We start from the raw sequence: 17,850 nt of genomic DNA on the forward strand, positions 1-17,850 counted from the left end.
TTGTTTTTTGACTTGATCAGGTAGCAGTTTTTTCCCAGTTGTTTGTTGTAATGCAAATGGAAACTTTACAAAATAACATTATTGCAGTTGGAAACCTTTTCAGTGGATACAAAAATGATGCCTAGATTCCGATGTGGTAGTTACAGTAATGTTTTTAATTGTTACAAATTTATCTTTCTCTTTTTAGGATTTATGACTAATGGACACTTTTGGACACTGTAACACGAACTCTAATAGAATGCACTGATGACACCTTGTGGAGACACTAAGGTTTTACAGTTTTATATGTTGATAAAAAATTCACATTGACACGAAAAGATTTAAACAGTAAGATTTTATATATTTATATTTTTATAGATTTATATGAAACACAGGATTAAAGTGTAAATTACACATATATGTTTTAAAAGATGATGTTTTGCACATATATAAATGATTTTAAATGTTATCACTGATTCAAATTTTAATCAATTAACCAATTGAGAGACACCAGGGTATGGATTGGTTTGTTGTGAAGCACTTGGGTATTTAAGTTTTTGTTTGTTAGCACTGTGGATCTTCCTTGAAAAAGATCCCTATTGGGATCGAAACGTTGGAATAAGATACCATGTCACAATAAAAGATTGTTGATTTTTCACCAAAAGGGAGTGCTGGTCTGGAAAATTTTGCTGTATGTCAATATTACCGTGCACCCCTATTTATCCATTGCCTTGGAGTGCGGATACTCATCAAAGAAGTATATATATATATATATAATTCTCCAAAATCACAGCACTCGCGATAAGTAGATTTGCCTTGCCTGGGTGCACGCCACGTTGTTCGACATGTAATCCTCCCAAAAAGCAGCCGCACTCACAGGGCTTAACCAAAATATAAATACTTTTATTAGAAACTAACGTTGCACATTGCACGTTGCACATTGCAACAAAAGTATCAAGCCTCATTGTATCAATAAACTTTGTATGTGCAAAGTTTGCCCAGTTCAATCAGTTCATTGTCAGGCAGATGAGTACGTTGAATGTGATTTCTGTGATGAATTAAAAACCACTTGTCAAATATGATTTATTGGTTAAAAAAAATCATTACCTGAGATGTTCATTTGATGTCCAAAAAGCTCAACAATTAGAGGCATTCATATATTTTAATATTACTTTTCAGTGGCTTTAGTATGAACGAAAATAAAATGTATTGTCTGCTCTTTTAAAGGCAGACATTTCAAATGAACTCTTTCAGTGTCTGCTCTATAATGCTAATGAGAGATCATTACATTTGACTGTCTTCCTTGTAAGAAAATTTGACTTCAATTGGGGGCAGATTTACAAAATTCGAGTGAAGTATTCGAATGTAAAAAACTTCGAATTTCGAAGTATTTTTTGGGTACTTCGACCATCGAATTGGTTAAATTCGTTCGAATTCGAACGATTCGAACGATTCGAAGTAAAAATCGTTCGACTATTCGACCATTCGATAATCGAAGTACTGTCTCTTTAAAAAATACTTCGACCACCTACTTCGGTAGATAAAACCTACCGAAGTCAATGTTAGCCTATGGGTAAGGTCCCCATAGGCTTGCCTGTGATTTTTTGATCGAAGGATTTTCCTTCGATCGTTGGATTAAAATCCTTCGAATCGTTCGATTCGAAGGATTTAATCGTTCGATCGAACGAAAAATCCTTCGATCGATCGATCGCAGGATTTGCGCAAAATCGTTCAACTTCGATATTCGAAGTCGAACGATTTTAGTTCCCAGTCGAATATCGAGGGTTAATTAACCTTCGATATTCGACTATTGATGAATCGGCCCCTTAGTTTTTTCCCCTTTTCTGTGTGATCTTTGTTTCAGACATTCCTAAGGATGTTTTAATTAAATTCATAATTTCCCTCCACCCTTATAACTTTTAAATTGAAACAATTTGCATGTTTTTTTTGCAGGTGATGGAATGCCTAATGAAGAGCAGAAGGTTTTCTTTTTTTAGGGATGCTCCAAGTCCAGGATTCGTCATTTTTCAGCAGGATTTGGATTCGGCAGAATTCTTGAGATGATTATTCAAAAGTAGTAATAACAATAAATGCAGGGGCGTAACTATAGAGGAAGCAGACCCTGCGGTTGCAGGGGGGCACAGGAGTGTAGGGGGCCCAGTGAGACCCTAATTAATTAGCAATTTTAATATATCTTGGTAAAATAGGCCAACTTATAAATATTTTGGGGCCCTAAATTGAATTTGCTATGGGGCCCAGTTACGCCACTGAATAAATGCATCAGTTATTAGTGCTGCTCCAGCAGATTTCTGCACTGAAATCCATTTTTAAAAAGAGCAAACAGATTTGTTTATATTCAATTTTGAAATCTGACATGGGGCTAGACATATTGTCAGTTTCCCAGCTGCCCCCAGTCATGTGACTTGTGCTCTGATAAACTTCAGTCACTCTTTGCTGCTGTACTGAAAGTTGGAGTGATATCACCCCCCTCCCTTTCCCCCCCAGCAGCCTAACAAAAGAATAATGGAAAGGTAACCAGATAGCAGCTCCCTAACACAAGATAACAGCTCCCTGGTAGATCTAAGAACAACAATAAATAGTAAAAGCCAAGTCCAACTGAGACTGATTCAGGCACAAGTCACATGACTGGGGCAGCTGGGAAACTGACAATATGTCTAGCCCCATGTCAGATTTCAAAATTGAATATAAAAAAATCTGTTTTCTCTTTTGAGAATTGGATTTCAGTGCAGAAGTCTGCTGGAGTAGCACTATTAACTGATGCATTTTGAAAAAAAAAACCATGTTTTCCCATGACAGTATCCCTTTAAAGTTGTTTCAAACTACACATTATTTGTCTGTAGGAAGCTTTTGTCATGTTTCTATCCTCCCACACATTGAATACTAACAGAAATATTGTGAAAGTTGACTTCCAACACTATATGGGTGATTGATTTTGAATGACATCCAGTTCTACAGGGGATTATTTTCCTTGTTTTTTTTAGAGGAGTATCAAATGGTGAACTGGTGAGAACTCAAAAAATCCCATATGAATAGAGAGTGATCACATTACCTTAAAAATTCTTGAATAGATTAATCTTTATAACATTTTTACCACAACAAAACCCAATTGAATTTTTTTCCTGTGATTGGAATAAAAACCTTGAGAAATTATTTTTTCCGTTGACCTCTATAGCAACATGCTAGGTTTTAAAGACAAGATATATATTTTCTTAAATGTGTCACAAACGTAAGTTTTTTTCTATGGAAGGCAAACATTTGCATCAGGTAATTTACGTATTTATTTTTAAATCAGACCCTAAATCTGTGATGTAGGGGTTGGAAGAATCAATACTTCAGATTCGGGCATATTGATGTAAGGAAGTGCAGTCAAGATCTTAATCTGTATTCAAGATAGAGGAGAATATAAGAAATTCAATTTGCAAAAGCTTTAGTTAGCAGTAAATGATTTGTGATTTGAAATATTCACCTACTTGTGATATCTGTTAAGTAAAATGGCATGCTTACCTTTTTTATTTCCTTCAATAACTCATATTGGGGGCATATTTATGATATGGTGAATCACCCTATACAAATGAATTGTGAAAGGCGAAACTTTCCTCTGTCAAGGTAAAAACATACCTAATGTGTAAAGCCATGTATTTAACATACACTCAGCCATTTGAATCTTTGCCAAGCTAGATATGGTACAGTGTATTCTAGGGTGCATGACTTGCAGCTTGTCTTCTGTAGTCCTTTATTGGTATTGTTTTCATTATTGTTGGACCTTGGCTCTCCAATGTGTCTCAAGTCCTGAAATCTGTCATCTTGCAATGATCTTAAAGAAGTCATAAAATGATGACTCCAATTTGGCATGATATAAATACAACTGAATAAGTGCACGCAACAGCCAGTACTCCATCTGTTCATATTAAATTGGTTAGTCACAAAGATCTATGGTTGAACTGACTTGCATGGAACAGAGCTGTTTCTGCTTCTTTCTTCATCTGTTAAAGGAGAACTAAAACTTAACCAAAGAAGTAAGGCAGAAATGTTGTACATTTTGTGTTGGCTTCTGTACCAGCCCAAAGCAACTATACCCCTTAAACAACTAAGATCCATGCCTCTAAAAATGCCCCCAGTAGCTCCCTATCTTATTTTCTGCTGATTGATTAGTAAATAATTCAGATTATTATTATTATTATTATTAATAATCAGACATAAAGCATCTATGACAGACAAACCTCATTTACTTCTTGATGAATTGCAACAACCTGTAAGCTCAACAGCAGTTCAGAGCACTTTGAGCACATGTGTGTGTCACTGACACTGTTAACAGAATTCAAGATGGTGAGCTCCGGTAACAACTTTGAAGACCTTTTAAGATAATTGCTACTAAAGAGATGTTGAATCTTAAGGCTGGTGCTGTAAGGTCAGTATATAAAATATAGCATTTCCAGCCATATTAATTTTTAGGGTTTAGTGCTCTTCTATTCTGTTCCAGCTATTATACCCATCTCCATGTTCCTAATTTTTTATTCTCTGAACTTCAATTTTGATTTCCTTTATTCCCTTACATTCCAATTTTGCTGTCATTTGTTTTTCCTTCCTTGCCTTTCAATTCATTCCTTTTCTGTTTATTTATCTCTGCAGTGTTTATCCCTCCCATCCTCTCTCTCTTTTATCTTCCTTCATCAATTTATACTTTCCCCTATTCTGCTCTTATATTCATAACACCTCCAAAATCCTCAACAAAGATAGTGCCTTAGGCCCAAAACCTTTTATCCCCTACTCACTTAGTGCCCTTTCATTAGACCGTTTCCATAATTTCGTGCCAATCTGGATATTCTGTCTCTTCACTTATTTTTTCTATTGCACCATTGGTTATATGAAAAGGGGTTTCCTAAATTTGACCCTTAATCTTGAGCCATACCACTGAACCCCATTATTATATTCCTTAATGAAACCAGGAGACAGAGATGGATGTAGAATGGCCACAGCAATTAATCACATTTTATCAAATAAATAGGACCATGCCAGCCTCACTCCAAGGCAATAGTCTAAAGCCAGAATTTAACAAGAGATCGCTACTGTGCTATGCCACCTACATGATAGAAGTTCGGCAGCCCTGCTGACGGTCCTGAGTCTGCCCTATCTCGGTGATAGGAAATCCAAGCAGGCTGCCCCCTAGCACAAGCAGTAGTAGCATCTGTATCAATCAATCATCTGTGCAGTCACAGGAGAGAACCTTCTTTCTCCCTCTTCTAAACTTTTCTGTGCAGTACTCTGGCAAAAGGAAGGTGAAAAAATCCCAGCCTGAAGCCAGTGCCAATTATGCAGACTTCAGGACAGCAGAACATATAAATGAATAATACTAGGAACATGAATTTTGCATGACAACTAATACAATAGCTATGGACAAATCAGCTTGTTGCTATGGCTTCACAATACAGAAATTTTAAATCTGTCAGTGATTTACTTAAATGATTTCTTGCAGTATTTTCCGCTTAAAAGTCAAATTGTATTATCCTGTCAAATGGCCTTTGCTCACCTGAAAAGTTATTAGTTAAATGTATTATTTCCATAATGCACTGTTATTTTATTGTAAATTGCTTTCAGTAGTCATACGTGACCTATCTATTTCTGGACTTTAAATTTTCAGGAGGTGAGAATTTATTTCTGGAACTGCTTGGCAGTGAATACTTAATTCACATTATGGTCATAAAGCTGTCAAACCTTTATCAGATGGAAAATGTCTAATGCCTATACAAATTAGTTTCCTCTAATTCAATAATCACTTATTTTTTCTATTCATACTACTTTAGAAATAATGCCCCCAGGTTGTCTTTTCACTGCACAATCTACCTCTGGTAGAAACATGTGTTAATTAACACTACAAGAAATTGTTCAATATGGGATGAAAAAGCTTCATTTTCAACACAATAAGAATATCAGAGTAGATATTAAAATGTGTAGTGTAACCCATATCGACCACTGAGCAGCTTTACTTTCATGGTTTACTGAACTAGTGTAAACTGTTATTATGTTACTATGGGGCCGATTCACTATGGGTCGAATATCGAGGGTTAATTAACCCTCGATATTCGACTAGGAATTAAAATCCTTCGACTTCAAATATCGAAGTCGAAGGATTTAGCGCAGATAGTTTGATCGAACAATCGAAGGATAATTCCTTCGATCGAACGATAAAATCCTTCGAATCAAACGATTCGAAGGATTTTAATCCAACGATCGAAGGAATATCCTTCGATCAAAAAAAGTTAGCCAAGCCTATGGGGACCTTCCCCATAGGCTAACATTGACTTCGGTGGCTTTTAGATGGCGAACTAGGGGGTCGAAGTTTTTTTTAAAGAGACAGTACTTCAACTATCGAATGGTCGAACGATTTTTACTTCGAATAGTTCGATTCGAAGTCGTAGTCGAAGGTCGAAGTAGCCCATTCGATGGTTGAAGTAGCCCAAAAAAAACTTCGGAATTCGAAGTTTTTTACCTTCGAATCCTTCACTCGAAGTTAGTGAATCGGCCCCTAAATGTCTCTAATGTACAAACAAACTATCACACATCTAAACGTTTTTTCTATTGGTACCATATATGCTTGATGAAGAACCAAATGGTTACATCACTACTGAGTTCACAAATATTTCCTTTCTCTAATGCAGTGATCCCCAACCAGTGTCTTGCCCCCTTTTCCCCTCCCGTCAATACTATTGGATAGTTTGAATCTTTGGTTACGAGTGTGTCTATAAATAGATGTGCATGTTGATAAAGCTCACGCTGAGGTGAGCGAAACGTGCATCAGGCGCTTGTTCTCTTAGTTTCATCAGGCAGGGCAATGGAACTTTGCTAAATAATTTCCCCTTTACCACACTCCAACCCGGGAAGGCACCTACGGGTGGGGGGGGGGGTTTGTATCAGGTAGCTGGGAAGTGCAGTGGTCATCCTCTCGCGGAAAGTGGCAATTTGGAGCACATCCTTAGCTTAAATAGTCAGTTCGTTGGAACTTATAATTTAACTGGTGATGCTGGTACGTTACTCACACAGGAGGATACATGCGAATGATGTATGTATATATGTATGTATGTATATTTTTATTTGTAAAGCGCTCCTTGAGGGCAAAGCACTGTACAACAAAACAATAAATTAGTAGTAACAAACAAGGGGTCATTTCAATAAAAAGTAACAATAAGTGCATTATTAGAATACAATTCACAAAAATATACAATATAATTACAATGCAGATTAAGTGCTCAGTGTCAAGGAAACAAAAGGCTAGAGGACCCTACCCCGTAGGGCTTACAGTCTAAATGGGAGGGTAACATACAGACACAATTCAGAGGGGTATTAAGGTGCTGTGGGTTACAGTTTGTTACACTGTTCTATAAGTGCCAGTTCAGGTGTTATCCAGGTGCTCCTAGAGGTAGTCTTTGAGTTTTGTTTTGAAAACATTGAGGGAGGATTCTCTCCTGAGAGATTCAGGAATGGCATTCCAAATATAAAGAGTCGCAAGAGAGAAGGGTTTGATACGGGAAACAGCATCAGTAGTGGGGGGTACAACCAAGCTGTTTCGCTTGGTTGTACCCCCCAGAGATGATATGTACCCCCCAGAGATGAGATGTAGTTAGGTGCAGAGGAATGAAGGGCTTTGAAGGTTATGAGGAGGAGTTTATAAGTTATTCTTTGTTTTATGGGAAGCCATGATAAGGACTTCAGCAGCGGAGGGGCCTGTACCCTTTTGGATGAGAGGAGGATAACTCTTGCAGCAGTGTTTAATACAGACTGTAGAGGGGAGAGATGGGAGTTAGGGAGGCCAGTTAGTAGAAGGTTACAGTAATCTAGTCTGGATAGGATGAGAGCATGCATGAGCGTCTTGGATGTATCATGTGAAAGGAAGGGACGGATTTTGGCAATATTGCGTAAGAAAAAGTGACAGGTTTTGACAGTGGTGTTAATATGATCAGAGAAGGAGAGAGAGGAGTCAAAGATTACCCCCAGACAGCGTGCTGAGTTGACAGGATTAATGAGCATGCCATCAATAGAGACAGTAAATAGGGGAGTAGGACCAGGCTTAGGTGGAAAGATGATAAGTTCAGTTTTTGTTAGGTTGAGTTTGAGGTGGCGCTGGTTCATCCAATTTGAGATAGCCAGGAGGCAGTTAGAGATATGAGCCTCTGTTTCAGCTGTTAATGAAAGGGTGGATAAATATATTTGGGTATCATCAGCATCAGAATGATGGGGACTTGCCCCAGGAAGGCGCAATTGTCTAAGATATCCATAGTAGCCTACCAAAAAGGGATGATGGCTGAAACCATTTATGTCCCTTTTGTTTAGCAAAGGTGGTTTAAGTGATTTGATACACTGTGTATGAGCAGTAGCGTGACAGTAATTCAAACTCCCTTGCCAAGGCATGAGCCTAAATTCATATATCCTACATAGCTTTCCTCCCTGATTTCATTTTCTATTTTTGATTATTTACTTATTTTTCTGAACACACTATGTTATTTTGGTTATTAAAAGGTATGTTTTAACTAACTAGGGACTCTTTTTGGGCTATGTAATTGGTTGTTGCAACTCTCATGGGTCATTCCTTTCTTTAAATATGAAGAACCCAATGGTTACATCTTTACTGAATCCACAAATATTTCCTTTCTCCAATGCAGTGATCCCCAACCAGTGGCTCGCAAGCAACATGTTACTCTCCAACCCATTGGATGTTGCTCCCAGTGGCCTTATAGCAGGTGCTTATTTTTTCAATTCCATGCTTGGAGGCAATTTTTAGTTGCATAAAACCAGATGTACTGCCAAGCCTCCTGTAGTCTGTCAGTCCATATAGGGGCTACCAATAGCCAATCACAGCCCACATTTGTCACCTCAGTAATTTTTTGCATGCTTGTGTTGCTCTCCAACATTTTTTACATTCAAATTTGGCCCAAGAATTAGAAAGGTTGAACTCCTGGTCTAATAGTTAAGACAATAAAGTCAGTGGGTACAAGTAAGGTTGAATAATGCAGGCATATTTAAACATACTAGGCAAAACTCTGTTTGACGTCACTAAGGGTTATAGGAAACTGTCTAATATTAACCTTAGATCTAAGCCTCCATTGCATAATATAAATATCAGCGGGAATAGTCGAAACCTCAGCTGTCTGCTGGCAAATGCACAGAGTTTGAAAATTATTATATACAGGAAAATTTTGATATAATAGGTATCACTGAGACTCAGTAGAATGAAACATGTGACTAGACTGTGTATTTAAATGGTCACACCTTTTTTAGGAGGGACAGAGGGATTAAATCTGGCAGAATAATTTTTTACACATTTTTTTATTAAAGTATATATATATATTAAAGTATATCGGAGATAGGTTTCTTTTTCATTAAAGAAAGTAAAAATGGGATTTTATTTTTTGCCTTTACATGCCCTTTAAGGAATAGTGATCATAACATGATCTCCTATGAGATTGTGTTGCACACTCTGGAGTGTCTTACATGACAGTATAGTCTCCCTGTAAGCAAAGAAAGATATTGCAAAGCACAACCAATATAGGAAAGTAGTGCAGAATCCCTGCCATCTAGTAATTAAATTGTTAAATCTGTGGAGAAGCAGTAGATGGCTTATCCCAAGTGGTCTGACAATGCTTCTGATTTATAACAGATTAGAAAGACGTTGACTGCATTTTGGATACAAAGAGGGGGTTGAACCCAAAATGTTTTGCTCTCCATTTCAATTTTGGAAGGGATTAAAGCAATGCATTGCAAAAGATGGCCAGTGAGTCAGACACAGTGTATTAGAGAGCAAACAATTATGTGTTTCATTATGTTGCATTAACGGTGAAAGAGTGACTCCCCTCCTTCCCGGCACAGATGTCTTAGAACCACACTGACAAGTAGGCACTTAATGCTCACACTAAGTTAAAATGATATACCGTTATTAAGGGGAACCAAAACTACACAGGATGTTATTCCTTTGCTATATCTTTCTAACTGTGTAGAAAATCAGTAGCTCTGATGAAGTGGTTCCCGATCATACTAAAGTGCTAGAGAAAGATATTTTAAAAAATAGATGATTGCCATTCTGCAGATCAAAAAATCTGGTCACTAGGGAGATTACACAATATCCAGAGTTAAGACAAGCTTATTGTTTTCTGTGCACAGTTCTTCTACTAAGACTCTCTGCAGATAAAAGGATGTAAAATGAAAAGCTAGGTTATTCTACAGAACCTCTTTTTTTAAAGTATCTGAAACTCTTCAGGCTGAAAAACTGGCATTATTGGATAAAATTGGAATTGCAATTGCCACATGGTTTTAAAACTACTTAGTCCACTTTCCCTACTGTATCAATTATATAATGTTTGTTTTGTCCACAGGATTACAAAATTAATGCAAAGCATTCAGCTATGGGTATCCATTGGGGCATAGCTTTTTGGGAGGAAGGGGAAAACAAAACAATATTGATTTCCTGTAAACTAGTTCTGTTTAATAAGACTCCCTGGAGTCAAATGTTCCAAGCAATACTTGTAAAATGAGAGATTTGAGCAGTAAGCCTGGTCTCATTTGGGAAGAACGGTTTCATAGATTCTTCCAACTGTTATTCAGCTCTGAGCCAATCTCTTTGTTATTTTCTGTTTAATCTGTATCCTGGTTTATGGCCCCTTGAGAGTACCTGGGAAGAGAAATAACATCATAGAGGTGCAAACTCTTAAAAATATTTAAAGAAACCACAGGGAGGAAGGGAAAAAACAATTTATCGATGTTTTCAAAAAAACTCTTGTGTAATGTGTTTTAACAGCTATATCAGAGGAAAATATATTTGCAATAACCTGTAGGTTTGTAGAGGAAAACGCAACACAGATTCTGCATATCAAAATATTTATTAACTCTTTGCATAGAGCTACTTTATAAAACAGAATATACATTAGTATAAAATCGCTTTCACATTATTCTGTATCCTAAAACTCGCTCCTATTTTACCATGATCAGTGGCACGACAACATATTGTATATTGCATCCCAGGCACTTGATACATTCACCTGAGCACACTAATTTACACTTTGGTAGCACAAAGATTTTTAAAGTGTTAAAATGTCAAGTTGGAGCTTTAGAATTATTTTTGAACATTGCAACACAATGGTAAAGTGATATAACTGGGCATGGCTGGCACCTTAATCCAGCAAAACCACCAGAACTCCCTGAATGCATTGACCAAAAACCAAAACAATAGGCTTATTGTTGGCGATTTTGCCAACATCTGTTCATTAAATATCTTGTCCCATGGTAAATGTTTTGGTGAATTTAGTTCAGAGAGGTTTGTTAGCTTCTAGGGTCAAGGGATAGCAAAAGGAACAGATTTGCACATCACAGAAAAAAAAAGAATAGGAAACACTTAGGGGGTTATTTATCAAGGTCCGAATTTATCTCAGTATTTCTAATATCAAACTTCAAGCAACTCCGAATTCCCCAAATGGACCTTATTTATGAAGAAAAAAAGCCTGAAAAAATAGGGTTGTGCAGACTTTGAGATACTTTACAATACCAATTAAACTTTGGAGCTATCCCTGAAAACTCCAAATTGTTCGTATTTTCTGCAAAAACTAAGATTTTAGTTTTCTGAGTTTTTTACGACGAAACCCCAAAATCATCGCATATCGGTACAGACATCAGTGCAGACACTGGGACCTTCCCCAGTGACTTATACAGGACCTTTGAGGGCTTTTAGATGCCAGGGTTTTGGATTATGAGTTTTTAGACCATCAGACTTTAATAAATCTCGAAAAAATTTGGTCCAAAAACTATGAATTATTCAAGGTGTGGATATCCGGACCTTGATAAATAACCCCCTTATGGAGGCAAAAAAATACAGCAAAATTCATTGGGGCAAATTTACTAAAGGGCGAAGTGACTAACGCTGGCGTAATTTCGCTAGTGAAGGAGATAGGCGAATTTGTGTTCTGGCTAATTGCTGCAACTACGCAAATTCACTAAGATGCGGATTTTACTGAATGTTACCTCCTGCGCCAGACTTGCCTTTGCCACCTCAGACCAGGCAAAGTGCAATAGAGTAGATAGGAGTTCCTAAAAAATAGTTGAACATTTTTCTAAGTCCCAAAAAACGCTAGCATCTTTTCCTTTTTTCAGGGTGATGGGCTGCAAAAGAGCGTAACATTTTTTTGGAGGTAACCAGCTTCCCCCCTACATTTCCTAACATATGGCACCTAAACTATACACCGGGCTCATGTGTAGGGCAATATAAACACATAAACTATACAGTGGGCTCATGTGTAGGGCAATGTTACAACTCTATTTTCTTTTATTACGGTTTCCCTGGCTTGTGTATTGTAATGTATTTGCTGCAACATATACGTCCATTCAACTTTAACTTCCCTCCGTAAGCAAATTAGGCAAAGCTAGCTCAACTTTGCTTCACTTGGCACAGTAACACTAGTGCAATTTCGCTAGCGCTCGGTACCCTGGACGCAACTTCAGATTTTAGTGAATTAGCGTTGTCCTGGCGAATCTACGGCTGGAGAAGTGTTGCGATGTGAGCGAAGCCGTCGCTGCCAAATTTTCAGAGGTAAGTGAATTTGCCCCATTGTGTTCTTCCCCACAATTCAATGTTTCGTCCCCAGGATTTTAGAATAACTGATTCAGCTAAAGTTAACTTGTTGTGAGCACAATTCCAAGTGATATACCAACCGGCAAAAAATATTGCACTTCCTGTTCTGAAATTGTTCTCTTAACAAAAAAGCGTGACAAGGGATATAAGCATATAATAAGCATGATTTTTGGATGTTCTATTTAAAATTTAACACAAGTAGGCTTATCATTGACAGCTCATTGGCAGGGACTGATTGCTCATTACTGAGCCTCATTTTTATTAATTGGAACAACAAACACATTGTTGCTAAGCTCAAGAAAACATCAACCTCAAAGTGCATGTGTATGGTATTAGCATTCATTATTAGTGATGGGCGAATTTGCGGCGAATTACGGCGAAAAATTTGCGAAACGGCGAAAAAAACTATTTTGACGCCGGCGAATTTATTCGCCCATCACTATTCATTATTTGTCTACTGACTTTGCCCATAATAGTAAATGAGGCACCCCTATTTTGAGCAGATTCCTTGACCCAACCTTGTGGGGGAGACAGTTATAATGGTGTACCTACACAGCCAAGAGTAGCACTTTAGTAGACCTTTTAGTAAAACTTTTCTTTAAAGCTGGTTATGCTACATTGAAAGTTTGGTCAGATGTGTAGCAACCAAGCATGGATAATACTGCTGCCTATTGCATGCCAACCTAGAAAGAACAACCTAGTGTTACAAGAAGCAGTAACCTGATTGTGACTTGAGACAACATACAGGTATAACACCCTGTCCAACAAAGTTCCACCACCACTATAAAGATGTAGTCCTTCTCCCTGTACATGGTTTAAACTGGAAATGATCCCGATATACTCATGTTAATTTGGGCTGCTATTTAGTAATGTGCAAGTTCCATCACAAGAAAGGTATTCTTTTGTGCTGACCCCACCTGAGTAAGGATATTTTTATAGAAAAAGTAATGATGATGAGTCCAAAATTAATATAAAAAAACAGAACTGTATTATGACACACTAGTTTTATAGACCTTTTTAATAGACTTTTTACATTTCTAACAGAGATTCAGCTGACCTCAAGGGCACATTATTTATGTGGCACCACATTGCTAATCCTTTATAGATGACTTCAATATCAAAAGCACTGTGTTTTCAGAACTTGTTTCACATGTAATTAACTGTGCCAGGTAACATTTCAAATTGCATCTTGACAGTAGAATTACTATTATGTGGCATATGCTTAATATTCATGAAAATTTCAAACAATTCATCTTCATTTTTTTATTAGTATGACTTAGATTTTGGAGTTTTACGGTTCACTTCATCAGAATAGCAAAAAGTATTGGGGATATGTAAAGTAGCAATAGAAATGACAAACAGATACTACCAGTTTTACAATTCTAGCATTAGTTTGCCACAAACATTTTTAAAGGTGTTAAATATATATATTGGGGCACATTTACTTAGCTCAAGTGAAGGATTAGAATGAAAAATACTTTGAATTTCTAAGTATTTTTTTGGCTACTTCGACCATCGAATTGGCTACTTTGACCTTCGACTTCAACTTCGAATTGAACGATTCGAACTAAAAATCGTTTGACTATTCGACCATTCGATAGTCGAAGTACTGTCTCTTTAAAAAAAAACTAACAATTAACCCTCGATATTCGACCAATAGTAAATGTGCCCCATAGTGTGTGTGTGTGTATATATATATACCCAAATGCAGTGGAGCAATTTGGAATTCATATAGTCTGCTCAATGGGCAAAATAAATTCTCAAGATAGGTAAAAACTCTCTTAGTAAAAACCAGTAAAACCCCATAATTTATAAATGTACAAAAGTATTTGCACAGAGAACAAATTGGCCCTGCCTGTTTATATTTAAAATGCTGGGCAATATTGGAGCCTTAAAAGGAGAAGGAAAGCTACAGAGCCATTTTATTGCCAATAAATTACACATAACTGTGCAAGCTAGTACACCATTTTTATTCTTTAGAATGCTTTTATATACAGAGTAAACAGCTCTAGACACTGTCTCTGTTTGTTTAGGATAGCAGCTGCCATATTAGCTTGCCATGACATCACTTTCTGCCTGAATCTCTCGCTGCTCGCTTATAGCTCTGAGCTCGGAATACAGCAGGGAGGAGAGGAGGGAGAGGAACAAACTGAGCATGCTCATGCCGAGCCCTGGAGGTTTAAGCTGAAAACAGAAGTCTGATACAGAAGCCAATATGTACACAATAGAATGAAATAAATGAGGTGTTTCTTTGGACAGATGATTTTGAGCAGCATTACTTCCAGGGGCACATTTATCAATGGTCGAATTTCGAATTTGAAAAACTTCGAAATCCGAATTCAAAAAGACCAACCGAAATGTATTAAAAAAATCAAAGTTTTTTTTGGCCACATAGGTCCGTTTTCGATCAAATAGGTCAGTTTTCATTGCTTTTATTTTCAAACATGCAGTAGGATGATTGGTTCTCCCGTTTTCTCACACTTTTGCAGTTTAGATCCTATGTCCATAAATCAACCCCTCGGACGCAACATCCCACAGCAGCATTACTTCACTACACCCACATGAACATTGAATTGTGATTGTAAATGACTCCCCACTGTGCCAGAAGCATTCAGTGAATATTGCTGTGCAGAACCAGCAGGGTTATGAAAGTATAAAAATGATATTGCCCATAAAATAGTCAGGATTGTGGATTCTAAGAAATATGTTTTATATCTACATTAAGTGCTAAAATAAAGTGAGTGATTGGTCCTATTGCTATTTCATTCATTTTAACAGGAAATAGAATATTGTCTTGTAAAGCTGCACTTTGAATTTACCAGCTAATGGAACAAAGAGTTCCGTGGAGACAGGGCTTTTGGAGAAGAATTCATACAATCTTTTCGTTCTTGATTGGAAAACAACAGGCATCCCACACTATTCTCTTGCTCCATGTAGTTTTAGTGCAAATTCAAGCATTCATGATAGGGCCACATTTAGCAAAAAACACATTTTGTCTAATTTCATTAATGTGTAGTGGGAAGGAAAATACTGTACTGGAACAATTAAGACTCACTTCAACAGTTTGCTTCCAAAGGAGAGAATAAGTGCTTTGTATTTACACTTCAAAGCATATGATGCATTTAAGTAACATTTACTTTAATTCTTTTAAACAAGGGTAGCCATGCTTTAGCACCTAAACTGTAGCAAAACTAACAAATCAGTTATCCTAATATTACAGTGAAAAGCTGCGTGATGAAACGTTGTACTGTGTAGGCAAGCTAATACTTTAGCTCCAGTCTGTTTGATATACCTATGATAATGCTATTCTTCCTCACTGTTCCTAAGATAAATATATCACTTATCACACTGAACCAGCTCAAATGGAATTCATAGGAAGAGAAAGGGAGAATGATTTAATAGTTTTTTATTGTGTTATTGCAAGTCATGATCAGTAATTTCAAAGTCAGAACTTAGTCTAAGCATCATGGAGTGAGCCTATAGTGTGCCCACAGTATGCCCAAAATATTTCTTTGCAAGGGCAAGCCAATATTACAAAGATAAGGTTATTTACAAGTAGGTATCTGCTGTCATCTTCCCTCATCCACACCAGACCCATCTCACAGCTCACTCTCTATATCCTTCCAGCCCATCTATCATCATCCCCTACCCACAAAATCCCTGCCCAATCTGCCCATTTAAACCACAAGCCCTTACATAATATCCTTCCTCCCTTTTGCCACCAACCCAGAATATTTTTTTAGTAAAGGTGGCAACTCTAGGATTAATCCAGTAAGCAGACAGATGGAACTACTCCATGGGGCAAATTTACTAAAGGGCGAAGTGGCTAACGCTAGTGAAAAATTCACCAGTGTGACGTTATTTTGCCATTTCGCCGATTTATGGGTGCTGGTGTAAATTCGCTAGCGAAGTGGACCTACTCTAGTGCTACTTCACACCCTACGCCAAGTGAAGTTGCGCTCTGGCGAAGGGACGTAACTACGCTAATTCACTGAGTTGAGGATTTTCGTGAACGTTACCTCTATCGCCAGACTTTATTTCACCACCTCAGACCAGGCGAAATACCAGGGATGGTTAAAAAAAAAGTTGAAATTTTTTCTAAATCACAAAAAAACGCTGGCGTCTTTTACTTTTTATAGGTGATAGGCAGGAAAAGATCGAAAAATTTTTTAGGGTACCTTCCTACCCCCCTACATTTGATAACATATGACACCTAAACTATACTGTGGTCATATGTGTAGGGCATTGGAACAGGGCATTTATTAAGGTTCCCTGGCCTTGTGTAGCGTAATGTGTTTGCTGCTGCATAAACGGCTATTGTACTTTAACTGCACGGCGTATGCAAATTTGCCTTCATTAGCGTAACTTCGAACCGCTGGCGCTAGCACAACTTGCAAATGATCGGTAACTTGTGCGCAACTTCGGATCTTCGTGAATTTGCGCAGCACTGGCAAATCTACACCTGACGAAGTGCGGTGAAGTGTGGCGAAGCCAACGCTGGTACAACTTCGGAGGTAAGTAAATTTGTAACCATGTCAGAAGACAGCTCTTGTGTTTGCACCTGTTATGTGGGAGCAGGTTCCTAAAACCAAGGACACAAAGAGAAAACTACTTGCCTGAATGCATAATGCTGATGTTTGGTGGAGGTTAAATAATATTCTGGAGTTGCTTTCCATGCTTTGGGCTAGTTCTCCATTAAAATAAACCTTAATGCTACAGCATTCATTGACATGTAGACAACTCCATGCTTCCTGCTATGTGGAACCGTGTGGTCTGGGAGAGGCTTTTTCCTGTTTCAGTGAAATGATGGCTCATGCACAAAGCCAGGTCTGTATAGAATGGGTTTGTTGAGATATGTATGGAAGAACTTGACTGGCCTGCATACAGCCCTGACCTTTACCCAACAGAACACCTATGGGATGAATTAGAATGTAGAGTGTCAGGCAGGCCTGATGTACAATATCACTGTACTTCCTCACTAATGCTGCTGTGGCTAAATGGAAGTAAATACCTCCAATAGTGTTCTCATTTAGGAGGTTGAGCCCATTATCTGATTCTGCCAGTAACTGTATATGCACAATTATAATATCATTGGCTGAAAGGATTTATCAGCAGGTCCAATCAGAATATGGATCAGTTGAACCCAAGCACACATGAAGTTTTAAAGCCAGAAATATCTACCCAATTAAAATTAATCGAATCGAATGAATCTATATCCTGATGGAGCACTTGTGGGAGTAGAT

The sequence above is a fragment of the Xenopus laevis genome, chromosome 8S (assembly GCF_017654675.1).
Source record: "Xenopus laevis strain J_2021 chromosome 8S, Xenopus_laevis_v10.1, whole genome shotgun sequence".
NCBI lineage: Eukaryota > Metazoa > Chordata > Amphibia > Anura > Pipidae > Xenopus > Xenopus laevis.